Source organism: Calonectris borealis, chromosome Z (assembly GCF_964195595.1).
Source record: "Calonectris borealis chromosome Z, bCalBor7.hap1.2, whole genome shotgun sequence".
NCBI classification, from domain to species: Eukaryota; Metazoa; Chordata; class Aves; order Procellariiformes; family Procellariidae; genus Calonectris; species Calonectris borealis.
Genome location: NC_134352.1, coordinates 19575907 through 19592837, shown reverse-complemented (window position 1 = coordinate 19592837; position 16931 = coordinate 19575907).

The following is a 16931-nucleotide window of genomic DNA, read 5'->3' as shown; positions in this document are numbered from 1 at the left end:
ATTATTTTCCAGTTTCCATATTCTTTGTTCCACATAATTTCAATTACTGAGAGAGTAAACATTATAATAATACTGTCTTATATACCTATGTTTTCTAGACATTATATCTTTAATGGCTTCCTGTTCCCAGAATGTAGCTTCCGTTTTGGTGGCTGTGATTATTCTGGAGGTTGTATTTCAGTCAGTAATTGCTAGCTCAGAAGGCTAATTTTTGTATCCATGGTTCATTACGTGCCTGTAAATCATGCAATACAAAACAGTTTGAGAAATTATTTGGTAAAAATCAACTGAACCTGCAAAAGAAGGAAAGCTACTAATTGAAAAATTAAGTCAAAATATATAATACCCCTATGTTGTTGACAGTGGCTGGAAACTCAGGCACAGAAATGAAAATCTGTTCTGCTCTTCACTGAAAAGAATTGTTGCCTTTTATCCTTCTGTCTCTCTCTTTATGTGAGCGACCTCCTGTATCTAAGCTAACTGAATTCCCCTGACACTGTGAACTCTCTAGTTATGTGATAACAATCAAGGCTGCCTTGGAAGATTGCTGCTTTGGTTGTTGCTGGGTGGTGCTTGCACCGGGGAGACTTTTGGTTTCTCTTTTCGGCCTCCCATGCCCTGCCACGTGCAGGGCAAGCTGGGGTGGGGGGGGCAGCACAGCCGGGGTGGTGGACCCAGCTGGCCAATGGGGTATTCTATACCATGTGACATCATGCTCAGTATAAAAACCAGGGGTATGGGGGGGCTCGTGCCCATTCGTGACAGGCGGTCAGCGGTCGTTGAGCAGTTGCATTGTGCATTGCCTGCTTTGTGTATTCTGTTATTGTTGTTGTTCTCATTGTTATTCTTACTGTTCTACTTAGTTTTATTTCAATTATTAAACTGTTTTTATCTCAACCCGGGAGCTTTCCTACTTGTGCCCTCCCGATTCTCTCCCCCATCCCACCGGAGGGGAGGGTGAGCGAGCGGCTGCATGGGGTTTATTTGCTGGCTGGGGTTAAACCACGACATACCTGCAGTGCTAGAGATATCCAAATTAGTTTACATCTGTTGAGTGATCTGAGAGTATCACACATTCAGTGTGACAATGGTGAAACTAAGAGAATTCTTGCTGCTAAATTGGAGAGATATGGGTTTGACAGATGGACCGTTGGATAAGGAATTGTCTGGATGGTCGTGTCCAAAGAGTTATAGTTAATTACTCAATGTCCAAGTGGAAACCCGTAATGAGTGGTGTCCCTCAAGAGTCCATACTGGGACAAATACTATTTCATTTCTTCATCAACAACATAGATAGTGGGATTGAATGCATCCTCGGCAGATTTGCGGATGATGCCAAGCTGATGGGTGCAGTTGATTTGCTTGAGGGAAGGCATGCCATCCAGAGGGACCTTGACAGGCTTGAGGAGTAAGCTCATGTAAACCTCATGAAGTTCAATCAAGTGCAAGATCCTGCACCTGGATCAGGGCAATCCCCCAAATCAGTACAGGCTGTGGGATGAATTGATTGAGAGCAGACCTGCAGAGAAGGACTTGGAGATGGTGGTGGATGAAGAATTGGACATGAGCCGTCAATGTGTTTCCTACAGCCCAGAAAGAGAATTGTATCCTGGGCTGCATAAAAAGAAACATGTCCACCAGGTTGAGGGAGGTGATTGTCTCCCTCTACTCTGCACTTTTGAGGTTGCCCAGAGAACTTGTGGATGCCCCATTTTTGGAAGTGTTCAAGGTCAGGTAGGACGGGGCTTTGGATAGCCTGATCTAGTGAAGGATGTCCCTGCTTATGACAGGGGGGTTGGACTGGATGATCTTTACAGGTGCCTTTCAACCCAAACCTTTCTATGGTTCTGTGATTCTATGAAAATGTTAGTTCTTGGAATCATTTCCCACGTGTCATATTGATATGCCCTGTCTAATTTTGTAATTTAATGCTATAATCATTAGCTTGCTTTATTTTAACACGTTCCTACTACAGCATTAAGTAAAATTATAGATGTATTTTAAAAAATGTATAGACTATTAAAAAAGACACTAATAGAAGTTATGAAGTGTCATGGTTCAACCTGGCAGACAGCCAAATACCACACAGCCGCTTGCTCACTCCCCCACGCCCCCCTAGTGGGGCAGGGAGAGAATCGGAAGGGTAAGAGTGAGTAAAATTTGTAGGCTGAGATAAAGACAGTTTAATAGAACAGAAAAGGGAAAAAAATAATGATAATAATGATAGAATATACAAAATGAGTTATGCACAATGCAATTGCTCACCACCCGCGCTGACAAATAACCAAGTAATGATTGCTACTTCCTGGAACATGCCTACCATTCATATACTGAGCATGATGTCACATGGTATGGATTACCCTGTTGGCCAGCTGGGCTAGCTGTCCTGACTATGTTCTCTCCCATCTTGTGCACCCATCTTGTGCACCATCTTGTGTTATCAACATTCTTGTCATACTAAATCCAAAACACAGCACTAGGAAGAAATTTAACTCTATCCCAGCTGAAACCAGGACATGAAGCTATTTTTTTCATAGTTTATTTCTCTCTACCCACTTCCTTTCACTACCAAAACCATCCCTGGGTCATAATAAATCATCTATTAACTCCTTAATCATAATTTTCAATCTAGTCTACTATTGAAAAGAAGTAAGACCAACACCCACTGGAACACTCTGTGAGATGATGTGGACTCTCTAATGTCACAGTTTTGAGCTGAAGAACATGTACTGTCCCTGCAGCTGCAAAGAAGAAATCAACTTTCCTCTCCCTAGGGCATAACTTGAAAAATGCCGCAAAAACAAATCATGGGGATTATGGGAATCAGTTTGGTAGCAACAGTGGCAGTTAGTAACAAAATGGAATTGGTCAAGGTGTGTAGGACAGTAATGAAATATCTAATGGGAGCAGAGGGTCTGTTCAAGCACAGAGGGAGCAGCCCCCATGCAGACAGAGAGGAAAAGGCTGAGAGTCCCACTTTGCAGTGTTGCAGACCTGTTTTCCCATCTTCTGTAAAACCAGTTGAGTTGCATAGACTGTCCTGATAGATATTCTGTCTTCCTGCACAACTTACGCTTCGGGTAGTATCCACTTTGCAAAGTACAAGTACACTTTGCGAAACTTGAGTACCCATTTCCCCATTATGTCTGTCTGGATGTACTGAAGGAATCCCCTAAACCCTATTTATTTCCTCCTTATCATAATGGTATTCTACCTTTCTTCTCAACTGAAAATAATAATAATTGCACTTCTTGGTATATTTAAAAACCACGTTGCTAGATGAGGCAAGGTTTGTAAGTAAAGGTAATTTCTTTTTAATAGGCATGTGATATAGCTAGAAAAATCAGGCAAGCTTATGGGCACATAAGCCCTTTTCTAACATCTAAGTGTCATTTTCTGCATTTGACTCAGTAATTGGCATCTTTTTACCTCAACAAGCATAAAATCCTTCATATCCCACTCATCTTTGGTTATTTATTTACTGTCTCAAAAAAACCCATGACACTATGCTTTTGTTCTGCATTCATCTGTGGGTTATCATAGAAATTCATGCATCTTATTAGTGACACTTTATTAAGCAAAGCCCTAGTCATAGACCTGACTGGAGCTATTATTCTGAGGTGACACCTTTTCTAAAGTGTACAATAGGAAGTAAGGGGATCTGTCTGTGCTTAACCTACTAAGCCCAAAATATTTTGCTCAACTAGTTATAGATACACACTCCATGTGTGTATTCACCTATCTGCTGTTACATAGCCACTGACAGCCCAGACTATTTATTATACATATGATTTTGTACAGAAAGTGGCAAGATTTAGTTTATTTTTCACCCTGTAAGACTGTCGTGATTTAACCTGGCAGGCAGCCAAATACCACGCAGCCGCTCACTCACTCTCCCCCCAACCCTACAGTGGGACGGGGAGAATCGGAAGGGTAAGAGTGAGAAAAACTCGTGGGTTGAGATAAAGACAGTTTAATAGAATAGAAAAGGGAAAATAATAATAATAATGATAGAATATACAAAATGAGTGATGCACAATGCAATTGCTCACCACCTGTGCTAATCGATAACCAAGTAGCGACCGCTACTTCCTGGAACACACCTACCATTCATATACTGAGCATGAATTCACATGGTATGGAATACCCTGTTGGCCAGCTGGGCTAGCTGTCCTCACTATGTTCTTTCCCACCTTGTGCACCTAGCTCAGTCGGTAGAACATGGGAGCTGAGTGTCCTTGACTAGCAGGGCACTTAGCAACAACTGAAAACATCAGTGTGTTATCAACATTCTTCTCATACTAAATCCAAAACACAGCACTAGGAAGAAATTTAACTCTATCCCAGCCAAAACCAGGACAAAGAGGCAATGAATACTTATTTGCCAATGTGTGGAAATGAAACTAATTTTCACTCTTTCTAGTAGTCAGTTGTGCTTACTAGTGTTATATGCTCTTTGATGCACTTATGTTAATGATTTTACTGATTCTGTTCTGTGTTCTACAAAGTGAGAGGTCAGTTTGCTCTTGCTTTCGTCCAGATTTTCTGGGCTGATAGTACACCTAATGGTAGCTTTTAGAGTTTGTATGCAGAATGTAGGAGTGATGAAGTTGAATAAATAGCCTATATCTGAAAAGCAATGTGGTGCTGACATGGAATTTAAAATCGAACTCTTTGCATGAACTCTCTAGATGCTTTTGTCCTGTCATACCTGCATACCAATGTACCTGGTGATGCTGAAAATGCTAAGGAAATACCAGAGGGAAGGTGATACTATTTAATTTTTTAGTGCTTCATCTGATAGCTGTTATGTGGGCAAGAAACAGGACAGAATTCTCCTGAGTGCCACAGGAAAAGAGAAACTTTGTTCAATATAGATATAAATTTTCCCAGATCTAAATCCCTGAAATGGGCTTGAGCCATCTCTCTGAAGAGTCAGATCTATTTTCCACTGCTTGTGTTTTTATTGCCACAGTAACTACTGGCCAATCATTCTGAAACTGATCTGACTAATCTGAGAGTTGCAGGTTTATTTCATAAATTATGTTTGTAAAGAAAGTCTGTGTTACTGTTCTCAATTCAACAAATAAAAAGACGACTGTTTTCTAACTGAGGAAGCAATTGTGTTTCCAGGAGCCACAAAGGACAAGATGGATTATTTTATTTATAATCTGCATAGAAGAATTTTTTATAGATGATATAACATGGTCACAAAATAACTTAAAATTATGTGTTTATACTGTGCACGCAATATATGCTCTTGTGTTGATGATACATTTGGGAAAAGAATAAAATTTAGAGATGTTCTTATTATAACACTTATTCCTAAAGTACTCCGATGACAAGTTCATTTGACTAGGTGCAGTTATGCAAACCCACTGAGGTACTGTAAGATTTTTATAGATTATTTTACAGCACACTGAATGCACACTTTATTAATTAATTACTTTATTTAAAAGTACATGTTCAGACATTCAGATTCTTACCTTTTTTCATAAATAACACCTGGGTATAAGTCTGTAACACTAATCAGTAATGACTAAAGAGATCTTTGTTGTTGCTGGATTTTTTTTTTCCACAGATAAATAAAATAAATGTCACTCTGTAAATTCACGGAGGAAATGAAGTGTGGGATGGATTGAATATCTGCCAAACTTACTGATAGATTACTGATAAAACTGAATTGTAAGCATTCCCAGTACAATTGGTTACATGAAAACAAAGCTATTTAAACAAAAGAAAAGGTATGATTGATTTGACAAATATGCTGAATTTTCAAATTTGTAAAAATAAATAGATGATTCAAAATACAGTGAAGATGGATGAATTAAGCTCTTTTAAGCATGTCCCAATTTTACGGTGAGATTCTCTGAAGGGAACTGGTAACACCGTAATCTATCAAAATGCCTAGTTCCTGATTTTTGTATAATACATAATATCATGTGTAAAATGTAGTCTGGAAATATCCTAAATAAGAAAGCAATTAAAATCTCCATCATGGTTCAAACTGTCTAGAAATATGGAGATGTCGTGGTTTAACCTGGCAGCAGCCAAATACCACGCAGCCTCTCGCTCACCCCCCCGCCGGGTGGGATGGGGGAGAGAATCAGAAGGGTAAAAGTGAGAAAAACTCGTGAGTTGAGATTAAAGACAGTTTAATAGGTAAAGCAAAAGCTGCGCACGGAAACAAAGCAAAACAAGGAATTCATTCACTACTTCCCATCGGCAGGCAGGTGTTCAGCCATCGCCAGGAAAGCAGGGCTCCATCACGTGTAACGGTTACTTGGGAAGACAAACGCCATCACTCCGAACACTCCCCCTCCTTGTTCTTCACCCAGCCTTATATGCTGAGCATGACGTCATATGGTATGGAATAGCCCTTTGGCCAGCTGGGCCAGCCGTCCTGGCCACACTCCCTCCCAGCCCCCTGCACATCTGGCAGGGCATGGGAAGATGAAAAGTCCTTGACTAGCGTAAACAATACCTAGCAACAACCAAAACATCAGCGTGTCATCAACATTATTCTCACACTACATCCAAAACACAGCACTATACCAGTTAATAGGAAGAAAATCAACTCCATCCCAGCCAAAACCAGGACAGCCTTAAATTTGACATCTCTGTGTATGTGACAGCAATCAATACCAGTAAGAGAGACAGTAAGAAAGTAGTCTGTTCTTAAAATCTTTTTTTAATAGCTAACCCAGACAGAATACGTTAACTGCGCACATCTTATGTATTTCTTACCGTGAACCGGTTTCTTAAAGAAACAGTAGGCAAACACAGACTGGGTAATATATACTGAATGTAAATAATAATAAAATTGATAGTGAGTTGTGGAGGAGATGATTCTGGCATGGTCAGAGTGGATGCAGTTGAGGGTCTGTGAAAACACCTTGTGTTTTCTGATAGTCTGGAATTAAAACTGGACAGAGAAATAAGAATTTGCTGGGTGTTATGTATTCTGTTACAAAGACAGTCCAAAATGATAAATCAAGAACTTTTATTTTATTTTATTTTATTTTATTTTATTTTATTTTATTTTATTTTATTATTTTATTTTATTTTATTTTATTTTATTTTATTTTATTTTATTTTTTGTTTGGTTTGGTTTGGTTTGACTTGGTTGTATTTTGTTTTACTTTGCTTTGTTTTGCTTTGCTTTATTTTATTTATTCTTCTATTTTGTGTCAATTGTTATTGTTGAATCTTCTTGTTAAATCATAGTCAAAATATCTCTTGTTCTGTATCATGGGGATATAGGAACCATGATGTGGGTGTAGAAACTAGACTAATCAGTATTGTGAGACTAAATAAGCACAGTTTTTACTTTTTGTGAGAAAATATGAAGCCTACTCACTCGAAGTTTTAGTTGTATCTATAACACTTAAAGGTATTTCTAAGTAACTATATTCAATCTTAGTAAAATAAAATCACAAGCAAACAATCCATTAGAGATAGCTGACAGCACTCTCTACTGCACAAGAAACAGCATTATCTGTTCATCTCCTTACATAGGAAATGATTAACTGCCTTTGGTTAAAGAAGAAGGTATTCCTGTGGAACAATTTGCAAAGGCCAAAATCATAAAAAGAGGGATACTCATTTAACATTACCATTATTCATTGGTAATGTGTAAAAAGTGCCTTTTATGTCAGATGATATCTGCAATTTAATATTTTACAAAAGCTGAATTATTCACTGCGTTTACTATGTCAGGTCTTAACAGTCTATTTTTTCAAGTGTTTCTGTTGAAGGTTAATAATTTAAACCGGTTAGTTCTTCCCAACTTCTATTAAAACAATCTCTAAGTGACAAAGTAAAATCAAATGAACATTAGTGTTATTGTTGTGTGTTCCTTGCAAAATTATTAAAATTTGTGGCTTTTAAAATATGTTCATAAATTTATATGACTAATGTTGTGGAAACATAGTGTTCTTCAGAGTTTGTTAATCTGAAACTTGAAAAGCAGAATGTGTGTGTCACCCCTTAAGACCACAGGTTGGAGCATGTGGATTTCATCCCTGATGCTCAGTACCATGGAAGAAGTCTTTTAATATAATTTCACTCTTAGTGAAGTGGAACTAGTTCAAGGGACTTGGGGGAGAGGAATGCTCCTTTCTTTCCTTCAAACAAGTAATTTTGCAAACATAGTTTTATTTTATATGTACTGATAAGTCTAAATAATTTGAAATTAGAGCTGTTCTTACAGATATGTCTACATGACAGCTGCCTTACTGGCCAGCACCAAGTAGTAAATTTAATGGCCATGCCCTTTTAATACTGAAGTTCTTCATAACACTAGCTGAAGGGAGTAGTACTTGAGGGATCAGACACAGAAAGGTTGCAGGGATCAAGCTTCACAACTGACCTGAGAATCAGTTGTGATTTAATACTGTAATAGTGCATGAACTGAGCAGAAGAAACATGCAGGGCAGCTTGCTTGGTGCTGTTTTCTGCATATGAATAAACTTGGATATTTACTAACTGCAATATCTAAATATGTAGCATTGTTTGTTTTGTATCCTGGCTACAGGACTCCAAACTCTGTCCAGTTCCCCTACTTCTGTTTCTCTATCTTTCTTCCTTCTTTGTTCCTCCCACATGCCTTTATCATTCTACTTATGTTCTTAACCTCTAAACATTTTCTGGTTTGTTTTTTTTCCCCCCTCTTTATCTCAAAGCGTTATCAACGAATTTCTTTAATACCATGGCAGTTTTGGACAAACATATGGAAACTAGGAAGAGGTACTAATACTATGTGAAACCAGGGAATTTTTATTTTGTAAGACACAGATACAGATGGACCTCAAAAGCATTAAACATGAAATTCCATTTATTAAATACAGGCTTCTGAAAATTTGGAACTCAGTTGATTTAGAGAGCTGTAAACATAAGCCAATTGGTTGACTTTTCCACCATCATTTTCCTCTTACTGATAATGCGGGTGCCCTGCATGGAAGTTTGATTTGAACTTGCATAAGATTTTGGTGACTTTGTCCATTACACAATATGTCCCAATGCCCTCGTGCTAGGGCAGTATCACTTCTGCATGCAACCCAGGAGTAGCAAGCAGGTTGCTTCTGGGGACAGCACCCGATCTATTTTAAGTTGCATTAGTCAAAGCTTATTCTGCCATTCACACATTACTAAAAATTGTTACAATATTAAATTTTCCCAATTCTTTGATTACAGAATTAAATATTTAAATCACTTTTGAGGCAGTGGGAGTTCACTTAAACCTTTTGTCATCTCCTGACAAAATTTGCTGAAGGAACTTTAATTTGCAAGAGCTTCTGTTATCCACAAATCCTGTGAGAAGGCATAATTTTTTTTTCCAAGCAATTGCTGTGATTATCATGAATTCATTAACAAAAATAGTTAACAGTCCTTCAAGGATTCTGAAACTAAAGTAATTTTTCTGTATATTTGGCAAAAAGTAGCAAAGATAAATACAATGATGGCTTCTATATAGTTGCACAAAACTACTCTACAAGGATGGAAATTCTGCCACTTGAAATTTAGGCAAAATAAGGTAGCTTATTCCAGTTTTCTTATCTTGCATGCCGACATGGTGATACAGCCTTTTATGTAATTATGAATAATTAAATAATTTTGGCTAAAACTTTCTCTGAAATTCACCTGAGATAGATAATTTCTGCGAAAAACTTCACGATAGAGGCTGGAGTACTAACTTGGCTAAGTAATAAGCAACTGAAAATAGTTTCTTAGAACAAGAAATACTTCTTAGGCTTAATAACAAATCGTGTTGAAATCTTTATTGTTGATCACTCTCCGCTATATGTTGGCTTCAAAGATAGGTCTGGGAAAAAGGATCCTGTAGAGGGAGCCAGATCCCACCCTTAGCAGTTCAAATAGTTACAGAACCATTGAGATTAAATCTTTTTGCTGAAAAGAAAAACCAAGCTTAGCCACGGTCAAGGGAACAAAACCAAGTAGGCTGAAATGATATTTAAATGACGAGATTCTACTGACAGAAATCTCTATGGATTTAGAATTAGAAGACTGCATAGTTAGGTCAATCTCCACATAGGTCTTGTGCCCACTTAAGAAATACTACTGTAAAGCACTATTTCCGCACTACTACTATGTTTAAGCTGTGCGAAGATACATGAAGAAGAAATTCCACCACTTATTTTCACCTGACTGTTCTTCCTTTAAAAGGATCTGTACTCAAATGACTGAAATAATTTTGTAGATATAAGACATTTTCAAAGGCACAAAAAGTAGGTATGAAATTGTTACTTACCCTTCTGATTATCTTTTCAGCAGAACTTGTAGACGACCTGATGACTCTAATGGCTTAGCAAACTGTTTTTAATTTAGGCTGGATATTTCCAAGCAATGGAAGTATATCTCTGTCACTGACTTGAAACACAGATTCCCAAAAATATTTAGAAGCTTAATGACTGTTGATATCAATGTTGATATTTCAATACCATTAGCAGTCTCTCATTCAAGAGACTGCTTTCTTTAACAAAATTATAAGTATTGGAGCAGAAATATGTATTTAAATGCACACACAAATTACATTATATCTACTGGCCGAATTCAGGTTTTTATAATGCCTGTAGGTAAATTATCTTCCTTCATATTTTCCCTTTTATTTTCCCTCAAAGATATTAGAATCAATCTGTGTGTTCAATGTTCTTGATTTTGTGGATGTAAGTAACATTTTTCAGAACAAATAGAAAAAATGGAAGATGGAAGTGAAAGGTAAAGTCTTTTACCTCAACAGTAGTTTAACTATTTTAGCCAGAACTTTATAAAAAAAAAGACATGATGGATAATTTAAACATTACATAAGAGAACAGAATCCTAAAGGTTTATGTAAATGTAACAGCAATTACAAATTAGTAGAACATCTCAGCATGTACTTTTGAATTACTCTGTATTGCAGTTAGCAGAATGATACTGACACAGATATTTTGACCAGCCATTTTCTGTGCATCATAGTGGAGTTTAACAGGATGTTAAAGGATGTTCACTTTTAACTTTTTGAAAATTTTAATGTGTTAACTGGTTTGTTGGCCCAGTGTCTTTACAGACAATCGCAAGTCCTTTAAACCTTACCTCCTGGTAAGTGAGGAGTATGGTAGCGTAACAGACACAAATTAAGTTTGTTGAGTGGTGTTTTACCACTCAATGGCTGATGGATATTAAAAATTGCTTTTTGTCACAAGATGTACAGATCTGTGTATTGGTACTGACAGATCTTGTAAAAAACTCTTCTGAACACAGAGGTCGCTCTGGCAGAGGTCTCAGATCTGAACCACAAAAGACAGAGCACATCTTGGATCAATGGCTAAAGGCCACAACAATTAGGCGGAAGGAAAAACCTGAAAGAAAATGCTGGCTGGTAAGAGAACCTTTCTTACTTGACAGACTTCTAGCTTCCAGCAGTACAGAGACCCATTGAACTCAGTCTTCAGAATAAATCTAAGGCAGCTTTTGGACTCATCTTAGTTTTAGGATATATTTTCTGTGTTAACCTAAAGAGAAGTCTAATGTTCATGAGCATGAGGACTGCTTATGCTGTTACGTGTCAAGGAAATGGCCATTTGTTGATATTATAATTTAGAACAGTATTTAAGATGCAGTATCATGATACAAAGAAACTGGTTGTTGTCCTGGTTCCAGCTGGGACAGGGTTAACTTTCTTCCCAGTAGCTTGGGGGGTATGCTGTGTTTTGGGTTCGGTGTGAAAGGAGCGTTGATGGCCCATTGATGCTTTGGCTGTTGCTGGGTGATGTTTGCACCAGGAGGGGGCAGCACAGCCGGGGTGGTGGACCCAGCTGGCCAATGGGATATTCTATACCATGTGACATCATGCTCAGTATAAAAACCAGGTGTGTGGGGGGGCTCGTCCCCCGTTCGTGACACGCGTCGGCGGTCGGTGAGCGGTTGCGTTGTGCATTGCGTGTTTTGTGTATTCTGTTATTGTTGTTGTTCTCATTGTTATTCTTACTGTTCTACTTAGTTTTATTTCAATTATTAAACTGTTTTTATCTCAACCCGGGAGCTTTCCTACTTGTGCCCTCCCGATTCTCTCCCCCATCCCACCGGGGGGTGTGTGTGTGTGATCGAGCGGCTGCGTGGGGTTTATTTTTGCTGGCTGGGGTTAAACCACGACAGTCCTTTTTGGCGCCCAACGTGGGGCTCGAAGGGTTGAGATAATGACAGATTATTTAGAGCATATTAAGGAATTGGTAACATATTAATTTGTTCTGCACCATGCTCTTGTTTTTACTGTACCTGTTAAGGATTGGAGTTGGGTTTTGTAGTCTGTTGTGCTCTGCCACGATTAATGATGTTAATGAAGCCGTTTCTGCATTTTGGGTACCACCTCATGGATGGTGGCAAATGCCCTGTGGGGGTGGTTGCAGCAGTGGAAGCAGAACAACTGGCAGCGCAGAAGTAAACCCATCTGGGCTGCCGCGTTGTGGCAAGATATTGCTGACGGGGTAGAGAACCTGACTGTAAAAGTAGGTCACGTAGATGCTCACGTACCCAAGAGTCGGGCCAGTGAAGAGCACCAAAACAACCAGCAGGTGGATCAGGCTGCCAAGATCGAAGTAGCTCAGGTCGATCTGGACTGGCAACATAAAGGTGAATTATTTATAGCTCGATGGGCCCATGACACTTCAGGCCACCAAGGGAGAGATGCAACATATAGATGGGCTCGTGATCGAGGGGTGGACTTGACCATGGACACTATTGCACAAGTTATCCACGAATGTGAAACATGCGCTGCAATCAAGCAAGCCAAGCGAGTAAAGCCTCTTTGGTATGGAGGATGACGGTTGAAGTATAAATATGGGGAGGCTTGGCAGATTGATTATATCACGCTCCCACAAACCCACCAAGGCAAGCGCTATATGCTCACCATGGTAGAAGTAACCACAGGATGGCTGGAAACATACCCTGTGCCCCATGCCACCGCCCGGAACACCATCCTGGGCCTTGAAAAACAAGTCCTATGGCGACATGGCACCCCAGGAAGAATTGAGTCAGACAACGGGACTCACTTCCGAAACACCCTCATAGACACCTGGGCCAAAGAGCATGGCATTGAGTGGGTCTATCACATCCCCTACCAGGCACCAGCCTCCGGAAAAATTGAACAATACAACGGGCTGTCAAAGACAACACTGAGGGCAATGGGCGGTGGGACATTCAAGCATTGGGACACACATTTAGCAAAGGTCACCTGGTTAGTCAACATCAGGGGATCTGTCACTCGAGCTGGCCCTGCCCAATCCAAACCCTTACGTACTGTAGAGGGGGATAAAGTCCCTGTCGTGCATATGAGAAATATGCTGGGGAAGACGGTCTGGGTTGCTCCTGCCTCTGGCAAGGGAAAACCCATCCATGGGATTGCTTTTGCTCAAGGACCTGGGTGCACTTGGTGGGTAATGTGAAAGGATGGGGACGTCTGGTGTGTACCTCAAGGGGATTTAATTTTGGGTGAAAATAGCCAATGAACTGAATTGTATGATGTTAATTACTATATAATACTGTATGTCATCACTTCTATGGTTACCATATGCCATATTAAGAGTATTACAATAAGAATCACCCAGATTAATGTAGGATGAACTCCGATGAAACTGAGCAAGGTGCAACAATGATAGAATCAGACGAGTGCCCAGAACTGGCCTCCGCATGCAACAGTCCAACACCACCCACCATCTCTCCTGCCCTGCAAGACTGTTATGACAGGTGGAACCCGAAGTCATGGACTAAATGAACTCAACGGACGTTTTAGAGGGATGGCCCATGGACTAAGGGAATGATATCTCTGTGTGTGTATATATCAAAAGGCAGGAAAAAGGAGCGGTGACTAAGTGGAATGTATGGGAAAATGTGAGACCTGGGCATGATGTAGATGGTATAGAATAAGGGGTGGATATTGTCCTGGTTCCAGCTGGGACAGGGTTAACTTTCTTCCCAGTAGCTTGGGGGGTGTGCTGTGTTTTGGGTTCGGTGTGAAAGGAGCGTTGATGGCCCATTGATGCTTTGGCTGTTGCTGGGTGATGCTTGCACCGGGAGGGGGGAGCACAGCCGGGGTGGTTGACCCAGCTGGCCAATGGGGTATTCTATACCATGTGACATCATGCTCAGTATAAAAACCAGATGTGTGGGGGGGCTCGCCCCCCGTTCGTGACACGCGGTCGGCGGTCAGTGAGCGGTTGCGTTTTGCATTGCCTGCTTTGTGTATTCTGTTATTGTTGTTGTTCTCATTGTTATTCTTACTGTTCTACTTAGTTTTATTTCAATTATTAAACTGTTTTTATCTCAACCCGGGAGCTTTCCTACTTGTGCCCTCCCGATTCTCTCCCCCATCCCACCGGGGGGGGGTGATCGAGCGGCTGCGTGGGGTTTATTTTTGCTGGCTGGGGTTAAACCACGACAGTTGTATATACAGCTATTGTTAGGAGGCTGATCACTGGTGAATTTTGACTATATAGAGAAAGATAGCCTGAACCATAATTTTATCTTCTAGAATTACTTGAATCTTTATCCAGAGAAAATTGCCCAAAAAAAGCTGTTACCTTACACTTTTATGGAAACTTCTGCTCCACCCCTAAAAGGATTTGAAGGTAGGTGCCTTGAGGCAAACATGACCTCTTTAGCAATCAGGCTGATGTTGCTTAATCCAAAATAATATATAGCAATATATAAAACCGTATAAATAATATAAAGCAATCATTTAAATTTAATATAAAATCTGTCATATTGCATCCCTTTAAGTTATAATTTTATAGACAAGATTTTCACTTAAAGTAGTTCTTTATTCTTCAGTATTGCACATTTAAGAATATATACAATTTTTTTTTCAGAGAACTGTAGTTATGTTCAATCTAAATATACACTCTTCCAGTTTAAAACCATTGTCCCTTGTCCTGTTTCTACAGGCCCTAGTAAAAAGTCTCTCTCCATCTTTCTTATAAGCCCCCTTTAAGTATTGATAAACCACAATGGGGCCTCTCTGGAGTCTTCTTTCCTCCAGGCTGAGCAACCTGAACACTCTCAGTCTTTTTTCATTGGAGAGATGTTCCATCCCTCTTATCATTTTCATGGCCTTCCTCTGGACCAACAGGCCCATGTCTTTATTGTACTGGGGGCCCCAGAGCTGGATGTAGTACTCCAGATGGGGTCTCACGAGAGTGGAGTAGAGGGGCAGAATCACCTCCCTTGACCTGCTGGCCACGCTTCTTTTGATGCAGCCCAGGATACAGTTGGCTTTCTGGACTGCAAGCACACATTGCTGGCTCATGTCCAATTCTTCATCCGCCAGCATCCCCAACTCCTTCTCTGCAGGTCTGCTCTCAATACATTCATTCCCCAGTCTGTATTGATTTTGGGGATTGCCAGGTGCAGGATCTTGCACTTGGCCTTGTTGAACTTCATGAGGTTTACATAAGCTTACTCGTCAAGCCTGCCAAGGTCCCTCTGGATGGCTTCCCTTCCCTCAAGTGAATCAACTGCATCCATCAGCTTGACATCATCTGCAAACTTGCTGAACTATCTCTATCCCACTCTCTATGTCATTGATGAAGATACTAAATAGTGTTGGTCCCGGTAAGGACCTTGAAGGGGACACCACTTGTTACTGGTTTCCACTTGGACATTGAGCCATTGACTGCAACTCTCTGGATGTTGTCATCCACCCAGTTTCTTACCCATCTAACAGTCCATCTGTCAAACCCATATCTCTCCAATTTAGTGGCAAGAATGCTGTGGAGGACCATATCAAGGGCCTTACATTAGTTGAAGTAGATGACATCCATAACTCTTTCCTTCTCCACTGATGCAGTCAATCCATTGCAGAAGGCCACTAGGTTAGTCAGGCACGATTTGCCTTGTTGGCAATCTCTAATTTCCTCTCTGTCTTCATATGCTTCAACATAACTTCCAGGAGGTTCTGCTCCATGATCGTAACAGGCACAGGGGTGAAGCTGTCTGGTCAGTAGTTCTCAGGGTCCTCTTCTTTAATTCTTTTTAAAAATGGGCATGATGTTTCCCTTTTTCCAGTCACTGGGGACTTCACCTGAGTGCCATGACCTTTGAAATGCGATTGAGAGTGGCTTAGCAACTACATCAGCCAATTAACTGGATTTCTGTCTACGCACCCATAAATTTTTCAGGAATCTTGTAGGAATGTAATTATATGCTGAGCTTTCCTACAGTGCTTAATTTGGTTGAATTTACCAGGGAACCCAAAGGTGATGTGTATCTATACAGGCACACAGAAAGACACTAATTGCAGAAGTCTATTTTTCATAAAGAACCAGGTTAAAAATGTATTACAAGAAGTTCATGGAGGAAATATACAGTCTTCCCTAGCCAAAAATAATGGGGTTTGCTTGTCTGTTTTTTTCCTTTTTTCTTTGAAGCAGGAGCATACATTCTTTTTGACTTTTTCACCTTTCAGAAGAGTATGGACAACTTTTGTAAGCCAGTATCATTTCACAAAATTTCCTCTTAACCTTGTGTGTAAAAATAAGAGCACTAAAACATCAATTGTCAGCTGTTGCTTTTCCTGTTCCCCACTATAATTCAAATAAGTGTGCTGGTATAGAACATATTTTGAAAGAACAAAAAAGGGCCTGATTTTTTCTCAATCAATCAGTTTGAATTGACTTACAGAGAACAGAGTCTTAGGTCCTAGATTCTGTTGCAAAAATATATGCTCAAATAGATCCAAAGTGTAAAGTATACTAAAACATGGAGGGTTAATATATTTATAGTGCTTTTAACTGGGTTCTTGTATCACTGGAATTGCATATGTGCCTTTACTCTGTATTTGCATAATTCGTGTTTCATCTCTATATGTGCATTCTCTACATGGTATTCCATTGTCGTCATCTAAAAGCATTTCTTCCCCTGTCTATATCCCATTTCTG